This window comes from Jaculus jaculus, chromosome 5, assembly GCF_020740685.1.
Source record: "Jaculus jaculus isolate mJacJac1 chromosome 5, mJacJac1.mat.Y.cur, whole genome shotgun sequence".
NCBI lineage: Eukaryota > Metazoa > Chordata > Mammalia > Rodentia > Dipodidae > Jaculus > Jaculus jaculus.
This window is the reverse complement of record NC_059106.1, coordinates 93,926,208-93,941,219: the sequence shown is the minus strand read 5'-3', so window position 1 is coordinate 93,941,219 and position 15,012 is coordinate 93,926,208.

The following is a 15,012-nucleotide window of genomic DNA, read 5'->3' as shown; positions in this document are numbered from 1 at the left end:
ACATATATATCATAGAGACATCCCTTGTCCCCTCCTCTCTTTCACTAGGTATAACAAACCCTCAGCTGCATCACTGAAAAACATCCTGAAAAATTGGGACTCCTTTGACTTGTAGAGAAAAAAACAGTTTATATTCTCCTGCTGTACTGCCTAACCAGGCTGAATATTAGAGACAGGGAGGTGTGGCCACCTGAGAAAAGTATTAGTTATAATACTATCCTACTATTAGAATTTTTATGTTGTAAAAAAAAAATGAAAAGTGGTCAGAAGTTCCTTATATGCAAGGTTTGTTGTTGTTCTTGCTACTGCTATTTTGTATTAAAAGAGAATCCAGATCTTTGCCAAACCTACAGAGTGGACTCTGCCCTGCTTTTAGCAATGGGTATGTAAAGTGAGTCTCTCCTCCCTTCTCCCTACAAGGGATGAACCCCTCTGACCAAGGGGACTAATACTGAAAGGGAGGTCATACAGCTATACTCCAGTGTTTCTTGTGCCTCCTAATACATCAAGAGCTAACTTCCCTTGCTTTGGACCTCATCTGGAGGCTCCTCAATCTACAGATACCCCATGTGGAAATGCCAGTTTCTTTGTACCCACTCCAAGATATAGCAGGGACCAATCAAGATCCCTGTCTCATTCTCATTACAAGATCTCAGGCAGATTAAATTAGATGTAGGGAAATTTTCAGATGATAGTGGCCAATATACTGAGATATTTCAGAATTTATCTCAGATATATACACTTACTTGGGGGCTCATAATGCTATTCCTAAATCATATCCTAATTGCTACATGGGGAGAAAATACCCTACAGAGAGTTATGAAGTATGGAGATGACATGTTTCTGTCATGGGAAGAAGAGCAAAGGCCTGGTACAAACGAAACTGCCCAAGCTCAACCTCCACTCCCAGGAGACAGATACTGGTGAGACTGACCTGAACACAGTAGCCTCTGCCCTTAGGAGGCTTAAAGCCCATCACCTATGCAATGTTGATTGGAAATAGGGAACAGAAGGTATAGAAGGGAAAGAAGCAGAATGAAGATGCAGGCATCTTCAGGCATGTATTTTAGAAGAGCCCCATAGGATGCTCTCCAAGACCCTTAATTATTCCAAGCTTTTCTTAGTCATCCAAAAGCCAGAATAGCATCTTGCTGAGTTTTCTGAAACACTGAGGGCTACTTTAATTAAACATACTAATGTCTCTCTTGATTCTCCAGCTGAAGGACTGATAGTGATAGACCAATTTTTTATTCAGTCAGCCCTAGACACCAGGAGAAAATTATAAAGACTGGCCATTGGGCCAGAGATAATGGATAATCTAACTGAGGCAGCAACAACAGTCTTTATAGTAAAGGTTTGGTGGCTGATTAGATGAGGAGAGAAAAGAGCCAGGCTCAGACTCAGGTTCTAGTGATGGCATTTTGAGAAAGCAAGCCCAGGTGCCCAAGAGAAAGGGTTTCCAGAGTTTGTCATAAGTATAAGCAGCTGGGACATTTCTGGAAGGAATGACTCAGAGGGGACATTTACTTGGACCCTGTACTTCATTTTAAGAGAACCATTGGATAGTTGTCTGTCCTGGAAGGCAGGAAACTCTGAGGCAAAAGGCTACACCACAAATGGTCCTAAAGGACTGAAAGAGCCTAGGGCTTACCTTTCTGGATGCCTTAGCTCAAACTACCATCATTTCCAGAAGGTCAAGGTAATTCTAACTATTGAGAGCCCGTTAATCTCCTGCTAGATATTGGGACCTCAATATCAGTCTGAATCTCTAACTCTATCCAGAAATCTTCCCAAACTGGGACTCTGGTGGGCATTTCTGACAAGCCCATGACCAGGCACTTTTCTGTGCCTCTCAGTTGTAATCAGAAGGAATTACTTTTCTCTCATGTCCTTGTGATTATGTAAGAAACTCTTTCTCCATTATTGGGATGGGACCTTCTTGTTAAATTAGGAGTTTACATCCTTGTGATCCTTGAGCCAACAGTATGTCTGTTGTTAATGGAAGTAAAAATTAACCCTGAGGTCTGAGCCACTGAAGGAAAAAGTCAGTCAAGCTAAGACAGCCAAGCCTATAGAGAAAATACCCTTTTGGACCAGAAGCCTGAAAAGACATGCTTCCAGTAATAGACAATTTAGAATTTCAAGGTCTTTTAGTGCCATGCAATAGCCCATATACCACCCCTATATGGAGAACTTGGAATCCCAATGGAGAACGAGGTCAAGGCAGGACTTCCACATTATTAATGAGGCTGTGATCCACAGGATCCTCATTTACCCTCTGGTGCCAAACCTGTACACAGTTAGCCAACATTCCAGGGGGGCCTGCTGGTATACAATTGTTGATTTAAAAGTTTTTTCCCTTCATTCCTTTAAGGGAAAACACAATAGCCATTTGCCTTCATGGACCTCCTAGACCAAACTACCCAATTAACCTGGATTACATTATCACAAATGTTCAGGCATACTTCCCATATATTTGGTCAAGTCCTACCATGGGAATTCACTCACTTTGTCTATGCCGAAGTTAAGGTTCTACGCTATGCAGATGACATGATTCTCTGTGTTCCAACTGAACAGAGCTTACAGAATGGAAGTCAGGCTCTTCTTAATTCCTTGCTTATAAATGATAAGGTTTCAAACTCTAAAGTTCAACTCTGTAAGCCCTCTATCAAGTATCTGGTCCTGAATAAGAGAATTAGAAAGTAAGAAGACAAATTCTGTCCTATCCTAGAACCCTCAGGCAGTTCAAAGGAATCTTGGGCAAAACTGGCTTTTGCCAGCTGATACTTAGTTATGGAGAAATTGTCAGATATTTATATCAGCTGTTAAAACATACCCAAAGTTTAAAAAGTAAGTTTCTCATTTTGGAACATAGGTACAAATTAGCTTTTAGTCAATTAAAACAGGCATTGGTAGAGATGCCAGCTTTGAGTCTGCTCACCAAACAAATTTAATTTATAAGTAACTGAAAGTAAAGAAATAGCTCTAGGGCTATTAACTCAACCAAGAGGACTTTCCTTGTATCTGGTGGGATACCTGGGCAAAGAGCTAGACTTTAGGTTGCCAAGAGGGGCCCCGCACTCTTTATAGCTGTGACCACTGTGGTCTCCTTAATTCCTGAGGCCATAAAACTTACTCTGGAGAATGACTTCACTGTTTATACTCCCCACACTGTGGCCAGAATGGTATTTTCCAAGGGAAGTGGTTGGTTCATTGACAATCACCTTTTAAGATATCAGACAGTCTTGCTAGAAAGACTAGCTATACAACTTAAAACTTGTTCAGCCTTAAATCTGCTACTTTCTTACCTAAAGGAATGGATCAGGTAGATTATCAGTGTGAACAGATAAGAGTTTCAACTTATGCATTATAGAAGATCTTAAAGAAGCTTCTCTAGAACTTCCACAGTGAGCTTGGAGAGATGGGTCAGTAGTTAAGGCACTTGCCTACAAAGCCTAACAAACTGGATTTGATTCCCAGTAACCATGTAAATTCAAATGCACAAAATGGTGCATGTATTTGGAGTTCATTTGTTGGAGCTCGAAGCCCTGTATCTCTCTCTCTCTTTTCTTGCAAATAAATATTTTAAAAAGGGATAAATCTGGGCTGGAGAGATGGCTTAGTGGTTAAGCACTTGCCTGTGGAACCTAAGGACCCTGGTTGGAGGCTCAATTCTCCAGGACCCACATTAGCCAGATGCACAAGGGGGCGCATGTGTCTGGAGTTCGTTTGCAGTGGCTGAAAGCCCTGGTGTGCCCATTCTCTCTCTCTATCTCTCTCTCTCTCTCTTTCTCTCTATCTGCCTTTTTCTCTCTCTGTCACCCTCAAATAAGTCAATAAAAATGAACAACAATTTTTTTTTTAAATGGGATAAATCCCACAGTGGACTCTCCTTATGGATGGAAGTCCTTTCATAGAACACATGATTCAAATAGCAGGATACATGATAGTCACCCTATATAACAGTGTTGCGAGTAAGCTCTGACAAAAGTGCCCAGCCTGTTGAACTAACTGCCCATGTCTACAGACTAAATAAATCGGCAAAATATCCCATAATACAGGAAACAGAGATGGGAAATATCATAAAAAGATCTTTGTATAATGCCCATTGGAAACAGATAAACAGTTTTTCAAAGTGACTCTCAGTGGAATGCCATTTCCCTTTCTGACTGCAAACAGACAAACTGGGTCTTGCTATGCCCACAACAGTGATAAAACCTTCATTTTTCTCAAGGCTGTCCTTTAGCTACTACCCTAATAATGAATAATGTCTGGCACATGGGAAATGGAAGAATTTTCTGAGAAGGCACTCAATATGAAACTATAATGTTGTCTAAGTTTTCCTATAAGAAAGCTGTACAGAAAAACCAAAACAAACAGACAAAAAAAACCCTAAACCAGGCTTGGTGGTGCACACCTTTATTCCCAGCACTTGGGAGGCAGAGGTAGGAGGATCACCATGAGTTCAAGGCCACCCTGAGACAGCATAGTGAATTCCAGGTCAGCCTGGACTAGAGCAAGACCCTACCTTGAAAAACAAAAAACAAAACAAAACAAAACAAAAATACCAAGAAAGCTGTATATATACTTCCCTTCACAAAAATTTGGTACAACACCAAAGGTATGGAATGAATCCACTTAGAATACATAAATACAATTTAAAATAACCTAGATGAAAAACTACCTTTCCTAAAAGCAGAAATATAAATACCCCCATGAAATTAAGTTTAAAAAAGCAAGTTGGACAGCATAACAATTAAACTGGGCAGACAATAAACTAACTCATGTATTAAATAAATAGGTAAACCATTTCATAAAGTAAAGATAATCACATATAAATAGGAAAACACATTATTAGGCTAACTAAGGAATATGAGACATATGCAATGGTTTATTTGGCAGGTTAGGATATGTTTTCCTCACCTGATTATTTCACTTTACACACACATGCGTGCACACACGCACATATATATGCTGTCTTATGAACAATCCTAACATTATTACTGTTGATCTCTAATAAATGTTACATCAGATTCAAGAAAAAGAAGCCAAAGAAAAGGCCTTCCCAGGACTGATGTTGAAGCCTCACACCTCACAGGCCAAAACAAAGAAGACCCTATGTCGTGACATATACAAAGACCTGCCCTGGAGAAGCTTAACCGCCACCCTCAGAGAGATTTTTCCATCCAGTTAGAAGTTTCACAGTTAGGGTAACTTCTTGAGGAGGAGAACAATACAGATTTGGAGTAAAGTAACCTTTATTTTGTAGATAGTTAGACATTAGTATAGGCCGTAAAAGTGAAAGGGAGTCAAGTAGCTTTGGTGACTGGGCCCCAGAAAATATCCTTGCAGTCTTCACTTTCCTAGAGATCACAGTATGATCTGCTGACTTCTTATCTCTTCCCTAGATCTGTTTTTCCACAAACAGCCTAGGCTCCTCCTGAGTGAGAGGACCCATTTCATGGAATGCAAATCTAATCCCAACATTGTGGTTGGTGAAGTTGAACCCCTAGAATAGTTAACCTCCTCCTGAGACAGCCTTAGGACAGACCAATCAACCCTCACTCTGCTCACCTGAGCCAGAAAGTAAAGCCCACTACAGTAAGGTTATAAGTATGTTAATGAGAGGAGGGCAACTTCACTTGGCTTCATCACTGGTGAACCTCCCTGGGGAATCTTCCCTGGACCCCAGTTCCCACATGGGCTCTCTACCCTCTCCCGCCCTGAACATGGCAAGAGCTTTTTGTACATGCTTTTCTTTATTCTCTAACTCTCTTTTTTTATGGTTTTTCCATACATGGGTATTTCATTTGCCATCTCTTTGTTCTATACTTCCTTCAGTAAATACAGTAATTTAATAATAATCCTTCTCAATTTGCTTTGCCCAATTGTTTGGGCAAATGCAACCCAGGGTTTGAGACTTAAGGACTCTCCTCAGCCCCTAACACCCTGTTTCAAAATGAATAAACCCATATATCTGTATGTCCTCACAGATCCAGCGAGCCCAGAAATTTTACAGTAGGTTGTATATTCCTGATGATAACATTAGAGAATAGAATCCAGGAACTGAAATCCAAAACATCCTTGATTCATACTGACTCAACAAGAAGTCAGTTAGTGGGTCATTTTCCTGCCAAATATCAGGAGTCCACATATACAAATTAGCAAATTCATTTCTAACTCATCAGCCTGTCAGGAGCCCATATATACATTCAAAATAACTATTGCAAATTAACCCAAAACTGATGCTTAAGTTTAAAAAAAGATGTTTATTTTTATTTATTTATTTGAAAGTGACAGAGAGAGAGAGAGAGAAGGGCTTGCCAGGGCCTACAACCACTGCAAACAAACTTCAGACGTGTGCTCCCCCTCCTGCATCGGGCTAACGTGGGTCCTGGGGAATCAAGCCTTGAACCAGGGTCTTTAGGCTTCACAGGCAAGCGCTTAACCACTACGCCATCTCTCCAGCCCCTGATGCCTAATTTATATCCCCAAAGATTAAAAAAAAAAGGATCCAAGTTGCTATGTGATATGTGGTATCCTGCTTGGGCCCCTCCCAGCTCAGAAGCTTTCTGTTTTGCTCTCTTTTCTAAAATAGCATCTCCTTTAACTTTCCCTCTTGCCATGCCTGCGTTGGTCACACATTGTATGTCCCAAGATATGAACGCAAGAAAACCAGGAACACTGGGATCTTATGCTCCCCTCCAAGTAGTACTTACAATGTTGTATTGAAATTGCTGATTTAAGGGAGATGACTCAGTGATTAAGGGTACTTATTTCAACATAATTGAATTTATCGGTTTAGTGGTCTAATCTTCCTATTAGACATTGACATTGTAGTGGTTTCTGATAATTGCATGACTTGAAAACAAATAAGCAAGCAACATTTGGAAAGCCTATATTTCATAAATATAAACTTTATTGAGAAACAGAAGTCTATGAGAACATGAACTTTAATAATACTTATAGTAGTGCCATGCCACAAAGTAACTATATAAACTTGCCAAATTCTCTCTTTATGTGTTATTCTTCATCTGGAAAATGAGATTATTTACCTATATCAGTATTCAATATTTTTGACAAGGAACATTTATTTCTTTAGTGAAATCATGTTGATATGCACCCATAATCCTAGCACTTAGGATGTAGAGGCAACATAGGCCCTATGAAACCACCTTGTATGAAAAAAAGAAGGCTGACCTAAAGCCCTGTCAATTTTACTTCCTTTTCCATGACCTCATTCCTTTCTTCATAAAGCTATAATTTTACACAGTAAAAATTTTTGCATGGTTATACATAACCATCAGAAAGATTTTGTTGTCATGGGCCTTCAAACTGGTTAAATACTAAGGGATATAATGATTGAATTTTCTTGTAACTATTGTATTTAATTTTATAAAATTTATAATTTAAAAAAAAACTCATTGTCTTTTACAGTGGCTATACCATTTTGAATTTTTGCCAGTAATGAATGAGAGTTCCTGTTGCTTCATATCCTGGCCAGCATTTGGTGTGTTGTCAGTGTTCTGGAGTTGGGCCATTCTAATAAGTGCCACTGTGCCTCATTATTATTGAAATTTTCATTTGATGATGGAATTCAATGTGGACCATTTGATTTTTTTTTTTTTTTTTTTTTTGAGGTAGGGTCTCTCTCTAGCCCAGGCTGACCTGGAATCTACTATATAGTCTCAGGGTGGCCTTGAACTCACAGCAATCCTCCTAACTATGCCTCCCAAGTGCTGCGATTAAAGGCATGTGCATCACCACGCCCAGCTATTATGTTGTATTTTTAACATGTTATTTTGCCATTTATTTGTTTTCTTACTTACAGTGACTGTTCTAGTCTTTGTTTCATTATTAAACTGGGTTGTGTATGTATATTTAATATTTTTCTTTGTAGATTGTGTTGAGAGGCCCAGGCATGAGCCTAGCTAAAGTTTGGTGATCTGCCTCAGGCCAGCTATGACTCAGCAAGATGCCTAATGGCTTCTGGCCAGCTACTTCTGCCTAGGAGGTGGAATTCCTGTGCACACACGCTTGGGACCAATCATCTCAAAGCTAGTGGTTTACTATTGGCCCTTACCTCTCCACCCGCCCAGCCCCCTTCCTAAAATCCCTGCCTTTGTTCTCAGTATTGTACAGGCAACTTCTTGTAACAATAAAGCGACTTCCTGCTTTGATAAGACTCCCGACTCAATGTGGTTTTTCTCCGGGACTAGGAGAAGTGCTGAGTCGACGACACTCACCATCCTGCTCAGCCCAGGAAGAGACCAGCAGGACCGGCTCTCCCACAGCCCTACCTGCTGGTGAGCCCAGCAGTACCCTACATGATATGTGTTTTCAAATTTTGTCTCCTAGTTTATGGCTTTTAAATTTTCTCTTTAGGGCTAGAGAAGTGGCTTAGCAAGCTAAGGTGCTTGCCTGCAAAGCCTAAGGAAAAGGTTCGATTCCCCAGTACCTATGTAAGCCAGGTGTACAAAGTGGAACATGCATCTGGAGTTTGTTTGCAATGGCTGGAGGCCCAAGCATGCCCATTCATTCTCTTTCTCTTTCTCTCTTTCTTTCTCTCAATATAAATAAATAAATAAATGTAGAAAACAAAATAAAAAATATATATATTTTTAATTAGTCTTGACAATGTCATTTGAGGAGCAGAAACTTTTATTTTAGTGACTAAGCTAATCAGTTCTTTCTTTCATTAAACAAACTTTCGGTATTTGTCTTAGGCTATATTATGCTGTTACGGCAGAATACTTGAGACTCAGTAATTTCAAAGAATATAAATTTAGTTCTTACAATTCTGGAGGCTGGGAAGTCCAAGATCAAATTATTTATATCCAGTAAGAACCTTCTTGTGATGTCACACATGGCAAAATGTACCTCAATATACAAAAGACAATGCAAACATATTGTTTTACATCTTTATAAAGGAACCCACTCTACAATATCAGCATTAATCCTTTGCTTTGGCTTAAAGAGCCTACTTGCTCACAATTTTGCTATAGGGATTAAATGTCCAATACACTTGGCAGAAATCATTCAAATCATATCAATATTGCAAGTAAAAATCCATTTCCAAGCCCAAGAGCATCTTTGCTGCCTTGTTATAATTTTACAATTTTTTTGTGTGTGTTACTTTAGGTCTGTAATTATTTGGAGTTATTTCTTGTGACTGTTTTAAGGCCTGGACTCATTTGTTTATATATGTGGCTATCCTGTTTTTACAACAGCCTATGCTGAAAATATTATTGTATTGTTTAATCCTTTCTCAAAAGTCAGAGAACTACATTTATATGACCTGTTTCTGATATCTGTATTCTGTTCCACTAACCATCATCTCTTCTTTCATGATCACTTTATATAGTAGGTCTTAAAATTGAGGCAGCTCTGTCCTCCAACTATATTCTTCTCCTTCAGTATTGTATTAGCTCTTATAATTCTGTTTTCTCCCCTTATACATTTTGTTTTTAAAGATTCCCAAAATAACTTTCCTGAAATTTGATTAATATTTCACAAAATCCATAAATCAAATTGGTAAAAACAGACATGTTGAAAAAATTGAATCTTACTGTCCATGAATATGAAATTTCTCTCTATTTAATTAGTGCTTAATTTATGTCATCATTTAAAAAATCAGCCAAGTGTGATATACATCTTTAATCCCAGCACTCAGGAGGCTAAGGTAGGATAATCACCATGAGTTTGAGGCCACCCTGAGGCTACATAGTGAATTCCCAGTCAGCCTAGGATAGAGAAAAAAACCTACCTTGATAAACAAAAAAAAAGTTTGATTCTATAGCTCTTGTATACATCTTGATAAATTTATATCTAAGTATTTCATTTCTTCAGATACTATTAAAAATGGTATCTTGTTTTTAATTTCCAGTTCCACTTATTCATTGATAGGCTTGTTTGTATTAACCTTCTATCCTTAAACCCTACTTCAACCTCTCAGTACTTCTCATTATTTTGTCAGTTCTTTTGGACTTTCTATATAGATTATCATGCCATCTATAAAGAAACGTGGGTTTTATTTATTTGTATCCACACTATAATTATTTCCATCTGCTGTAGTTAACTTAATGTTGCTGGGACAAAACACCCAACCAAAAACAGCTTACTGGGGGAAAAAGCTTATTTTTGTTTATAGTGCAGAAGGGAAGCTTAATCATAAAAAAGAAAAGGATGGGAGAGCAGAGGCTGGAAATCACTTCTTGCCACAGCAGCTGTCAGAAAACAACAAGAAAGTGAGTTAAACCCAATCTAGGGGCAAGCTAGACTATAATACCTCAAAAGCCCACCCCTACCAACACACTTTATCCAGCATGGTTCCACCTCCCAAACTTCTACCAGCTGGGGACACATTTAATACACATTAGCCTATGAATATTCAAAACACATGAGCTTATAGAGAACATTTGGTTCAAACCTCCACAGTATTCTTTCTGACATGTCTTGCTGCATTATCCAGGACATCCAGTATAATGTTGAAAAGTAGCAGTGAGGGTCAAGATGGCAACCACCTAACTGCACTGCAACTTCCCAGGAAAGAAAGGCAAGGCATTAAGGGTACACTGGGTCTTTCAGGGGAGAGCAATCTGTAATAGATCACCAGTGGGAGGGCATGGAGGGGAAAAGGGAGGGATTGGTTGATTCCCTGGCTCTTGGGTAGCCCACTAGTCCCCCAGCACTCCCCTGCCTGCCAAGCAGGTGTGGTAGCCATAGTCCCAGCCTCAGGATACAATTACAATAGGAAAGGAGACCCAGGCCAGCATAATTCCAATTGCCTCACTGATCAGGGGCAATAGCCTCCTACCCCCACCCATGTATGACATTGGGCAGGCTCCACCCCCAGGCCAGCACAAGCTCAGGTTTGATCCGTCCATCAGCTGGGCAAAAGTGCACCACCCATCCACCCATGCAAGCTCAGCCTGCTCTGCCCATTTGCCTGATTCCTGCTCCAGCCACCTACCAATCCACACATGAGCTCAGGCCCATTCCACATGCCCACGTGAACTCAGGTTCACTCTGCCCATCCACCTGTGCAAGCTCAGGCCCAACACCCTCTCTGCCTTTAAAGCCACCCACCCATCTTCACACTGCTGGCACCCTACTGCAAGAGCTCAAGCTGCTTTGGAGGCCAGACAAGTGCAGTTCAGCCTGCCTACTCACACATGAGCTCAGGACCACTCTGCCCATCTGCTGGCCCTCCTGCTAGCTCAGGACAGCTCCGCCAAGAGGTACCGCTCTCCCTCTCATAGAGACCACAGTCCTACTTTCCCTGCCCATACACTATTATGGGCAGACCACTGCACAAAAGAAATAACATGAAAAATCAAATGCAAATAAATCCAGTAAGATCACCCAGTCCTACAATGAACATATCTAATCAAAACATAGAACCCTTAAATATCAGAACACCAAAATGAAGCTATAAGCAGTGCAATCTTGACCAAACTACTGGTAAAGCTTGCAGAAAAGCAACAAAGGACAAGTAATTGTGTGGATGCTGCCATCACTAGACTAGACCTAATAGAAAAGAAAATGGAAGGAGTTCAAAGACAGTTAAGAGATATGAAGGAAAGTGAAAAAAAAAAGAGGACCTCAAAAATCAGCTGGTGGTGCTACATGAAGACATGAAGAAATGCAAGGATGAATTCCAAGAAGCATCAAGAAAATCAGAAAATGATGTGAAAAGGGAGCTTGACAGAGGGATGGAAACTATACATAGAAAACTAGTAGAAATGAAAACCTAATTGAACAAGTCCAAAACTCTGTAGAAGCACTCAAGAATAGAGTCAGCCATGGGGAGGATAGAAACTCCAATCTGGAAGACAAAACAGAAGAAACAATTTGAGAATTCAAACATTTCAATAAGTTCAAAATTTTCTATGAACAAACAGAATTCTGGGATACCCTTAAATGACCTACCATATAGATCATAGGAATACAAGAAGGGGAATAAATTCAGACTAAAGGCATGGAGAACTTATTTAACAAAATAATCGAAGTAAACTGTCCCACTCTCTCAAAAGAAAGGCCAAGAAGCTAATAGAACTCCAAACAGATTGGACCAAAGGAGAAACTCTCCAAGACATATTGTCATTTAGACTCTAAATATTGACACCAAATACAAAATTCTAAAATCAGCTAGGTAAAAACAACATATCACCTTTAAAGGTAACCCCCTCAGAATTACTTCAGATTTCTCAATGAAAACCAGAAGGGCCTGGAATGGAACACTACAAAGTCTAAGAACCTATGGCTTCCAAACCAAACTACTTTACCTAGCAAAAGTATCCCTCATAATAGATGGTGAAAGAAAAACTTTCCATTACAAAACTCAGCTCTACAATTATATGAACACAAAACCAAACCTACAGAGAGTATTTCAAGAAATTCTCCATACAGAAGACTCAAATAATCAACCTCAAAGGCCTACAAGAAGCAGATCACAATAACCAAACTCAGAAAAGGCACAGCAACCTTCAAAGTCCATGAAAATACCAAACCACATATGCCAACACAATGTGGCAGGGATCAAATCATACCTAACAGTTATTACCCTAAATATTAATGGCCTTAATTCATCCCCCAAGAGACACAAGCTAACAGGATGGATCAGAAAATTAGACCTCTCAATCTTTTCCTTTCAAGAAACCCACCTCACCACTAAAGACAGTCACTTCCTCAGGGTGAAAGGGTGGAAAAGGATATTTCAAGAAAGTGGGAATAAGAAACAAGTAGATGTAGCTATACTAATATCGGATAAAATAGACTTCAAATGAAAAAATAATGAAAAAAAGACAAAGAAGGCCATTTCCTACTTATCAAGGGAATGATCCATCAAGAGGATATCACAATCATAAATCATTATGCACCAAACAGAGGGACACCACAGTTCATAAAACAAAACCTACTTGACAATAAAACAGACATAACCACCAACAACATTTTAGTTGGGGACTTCAATACAGGATTATCAGTAATAGATAGATCATTCAAACAAAAACTCAACAGGGAAGTCAGAGAGCTCAATAAAACCATAGATCACTTAGATTTAACAGACATCTACAGAACTTTCCATCCCAAATCCACAGACTAAATATTCTTCTTAGCATCCCATGAAACATTCTCTAAAATAGATCATATATTGGGTCACAAAGCTTACCTCTATATATTTAGGAAGACTGATACAATTCCCTGCATGATATCAGATCATAGTGCTATATTGCTAGAAATTCACAACAAAAGACCCTCCAAGAGTCTCATCAGCTACTGGAAACTGAACAGCACACTTTTAAAGAATAAATTAGTAGTGGACAAAATAAAAAATGAAATTGCAACATTTCTAGAAATGAATGATGATGAGAACACATTGTACCAAATTTATGGGACACAATGAAGGCAGTCCTAAGATGAAAATAATAGCACTAAATGCTTTCATAACAAAGACAGAGAAATCCCAAATCAATAACTTAACCATCACCTAAAGTCACTGGAAAAGCAAGAATAATCCAACCCAAAAAAGCCCCAATGGAAAGAAATAATAAAGACCAGAGCAGAAATTAATGAATTGAAAACTAAGAAAATTGACAAAACAAAGAACTGGTTCATTGAAAAAATAAACAAGATTGACAAACCTCTGGCCAATTTGATCAAGCAAAAAAAAAGAGATGCTTCAAATTAACAAAATTCAAAATGAAAAAGGAGAGATCACAACAGACATAAGTGAAATTGGGAGATCATCAGGACTTACTTAAAAACCTCTACTCCACAAAACTGGATAATATGGAGGAAAAGGATAAATTCCTGGCCACATACCATCTACCAAAGCTAAACTCAGAACACATTAGTCTCCTAAACAAACCTATCACATTCATTGAGATTGAAAAGATAATACTAAAGAAAAAACCTCCCAAGAAAGAAGAGTCTAGGGCCAGATGGCTTCTCAGCTGAATTCTATGAAACCTTCATGGAAGAACTCAAACCAATATTTCCCAAACTGTGCCACACAATTGGAGAAAAGCTCACTAACTCCTATGAATGTAGTACACCCTAATTCCAAATCCAGGCAGAGATGCCACAAGGAAAGGAAACTACTGGCCTATTTTCCTGATGAGCTTAGATGCAAAGATCCTGAATAAAATCCTCACAAAATGAATCCAACAACACATCAAAAGCATTATCCACCTTGATCAAGTGTGCTTCATCCCAGGAATGCAGGGGTTGTTCAACATACAGAAATCTGTCAATGTAATATACCATATAAAAAAGGTTAAACACAAAAACCACATGATCATTTTAATAGATGCCAAAAAGGCCTTTGACAAAATACATCACTTCATGATCAAAATATTTGACAGAATTGGCATGGTAGGTTCATATCTTGACATAATAATGGCTATATATGAAGCTCCTAAAGCTGAAATAATACTTAATGGAGAGAGACTGAAGGAATTCCCATTGAGATCAGGAACAAGACAGGGGTGTCCACTCTCACCTCTGCTCTTCAATATAGCACTGGAAGTACTAGTTCAAGCAATAAGACAGGAGAAAGAAATAAAAGGGATACAATTTGGAAAGGAAGAATTTAAGTTAGCTCTATTCGCAGATGACATGATTCAATGCATAAGAGACCTGAGAGACTCCATCCCAAAACACTTGAAGATGTTTAACTCCTTTAACAAAGTATCAGAATACAAAATCAATGCACAACAATCAGTGGCCTTGCTATATGCAAATGCAAAGATACAGAGAAAGAAATAAGGGACATGGTCCCATTTTAAATAGCCACAACAACCCCTCCCCCCACAAAAAAAAAAACCTTGGAATAATGTTACCCAAGGAAGTGAAATATCTATACAATGAAAACATAAAAAACTCAAAAAGAAATTTAGGAGGACTTGAGAAAATGGAAAGATATCTCATGCCCCTGGATAGACAAAATTAACATTGTGAAGATGGCAATCCTACCAAAGGCAATATACAGATTTAATGCAATTCCAATTA